The sequence below is a fragment of the Bison bison genome, unplaced genomic scaffold (genome assembly GCF_000754665.1).
Source record: "Bison bison bison isolate TAMUID 2011002044 unplaced genomic scaffold, Bison_UMD1.0 scf7180017864205, whole genome shotgun sequence".
NCBI lineage: Eukaryota > Metazoa > Chordata > Mammalia > Artiodactyla > Bovidae > Bison > Bison bison.
Window position 1 is genome coordinate 5,675,741 of NW_011494777.1, and position 1,923 is coordinate 5,677,663.

The 1,923-nt window shown below is 54.0% G+C and overlaps 1 protein-coding gene across 1 annotated transcript in view; it reads right to left on the reverse strand.

The window, feature by feature from the left end:
- The window catches only part of PRDM10 (PR domain containing 10), a 99,334-nt gene extending 98,570 nt beyond the window's left edge, over nt 1–764 (reverse strand). Inside the window, exon 1 of the mRNA XM_010844702.1 lies at nt 242–764. The gene's annotated coding sequence lies outside the window, so the exon portion shown is untranslated. The remainder of the gene's footprint in view (nt 1–241) is intronic.
- Between the last annotated feature and the right edge of the window lie 1,159 nt (nt 765–1,923).

Genomic DNA, 1,923 nt, shown 5'->3' on the forward strand with positions numbered 1-1,923 from the left:
CGTCCCAGCCCCGGCTGGACTGTACCATCGGGCGGTGCCGCCGGGATTTCTCCCCCCCACCACCACCATCAAGTCCCCCCCCACCCGGGTCCGCGGTCGGTTGGCCCCGACCGGGCTCTGAGACGCGGAAAGAGCTTGGCGCCATTTTGGGTGGGACTAAGCAAAGACGAAACACCCTCCCAGTCGATGGGGTACTCTGGACGCTGGCTTATCCGGTTCCCCTAATCCTTTAGGTACTTACACGACGTTGGGTGAGGGGAGCTGGGAGATCAGCGGGTCCCCGATCCTCTCTCCCTAGGGGTGATGGAAATCAAACCCCCCCCCGCCACCTCCAGGTGGTTCTTCCCGCCGCAGAGTGGGAGCAGCATAAAAGGCGGGGCCTCATTAGCATAACCTGCCTGGCAACCTGATCTCGGCCTTATGTGATTGGTTGAACTCTGTAAACTCCGTGCCTCGTCTAGAGACGAGTAACGCCGGGGTGAATTGACAGGCCCAGATTTAAGACTCATGACCGAGCTCCTGAGACGCTAATTCAGTCGGCGGAGAAGCCAAAAGGAGAGTCACACGATGGCCCAATGACGGAAGGCCTCTTTATTTCGTGTTCTGCTGTTCGTTTCAAATCCAATCAAAGAGCGCGTCTCAGGCAGCGCTCTCCTGCGTTTGTGCTCTAAGCCAATCAGAGAAGCCGACTCTCCGGATTCAGGGCCGGGACAGCTTGCAGGGACCCCCGGCTGCCAGGTGGGGAGGCTTGTACCCCAGGTCGGGAGGAGGGGCCGCTTGTCGGGTGCCCAGCCTTCCCTGCAAGCCCCCGAGGACCCGCGTCCCGGGAGCCGCGCCTGGGCACCCGACGGGCCGATTTGCGGAGGCCCAGCCGAGCCCACGCCTCTCGCGCAGCAGAGCGCAGCGCGGCCGGGACTCGCGCCCCTGCGCCTTGGAGCCGGGCCACGAAATCTGGGTTCTGACGGGCAGAACCCTAGAGCGCCACGCCGACTCTCTCCTCTCACCTTTACTGTGCTCAGAGGAAGTGATTTTCACAAACATGGTCTTATCAACCCTGGTTAACCCAGGGCTTCACTCACTCTTCTTTTAACCTCAGGTTTCCGCGTCGTACCATCCCATAAAATTGCTTTCGCGTAACAGCCCAGGGTAGAGAAATGAGCTCAGGCTTAGCAGCAAGACATCAGCCCTAATCCCCCCGCCCCTAATATGAATGACAACTAGCTCTTGAACAGATCTTGAACCTTTTGTATCTTCAGGGGGCAGTTACCCTGTCCGTGACATCTACCTTGCTACGTGTTGAAGAATAAGGGGGAATTTACATGTAAAATAGCACACTAGAATTTAAACGGATGAAAGTATTAACGACGATAAAACAGGCAAAACTGGTAAACTGTGGGACTTCTCTGGTGGCTCAGACAGTAAAAGCATCTGCCTACAATGTGGGAGACCCCGGTTCGATCCCTGGGTTGGGAAGATCCCCTGGAGAAGGAAATGGCAACCCACTCCAGGGTTCTTGCCTGAAAAATCCCATGGACGGAGGAGCCTGGCGGGCTACTAGTCCATGGGGTCGCAAAGAGTCAGACACGACTGAGCAACGTCACTTCACTAGCTAACCAAGAAAAAAGTACAACCAAGTAAAAGACCCGAGAATAGAAAACACTGACGGGAGAAGGTGAGAAGGAGGTAAAATTCATTCAACAATATCCTCTTTACTGTTCTATGTATTTTAAAAACTGGAAACAAAGTTTGGGAAATCTTGGGAAAACATTATGTTTTTAGAATTTCAAGACAGTTGACTACCCTGTAAGCAACTTGATGACTAGCCAATGGCTTGTTCCTCCATAGACTGCTGTGCAAGCTGTAGTTAAACATTTGTTGAATTTAACTGAAAAGAAAGCATATTTTGGGCTGGATGAGGCAGAC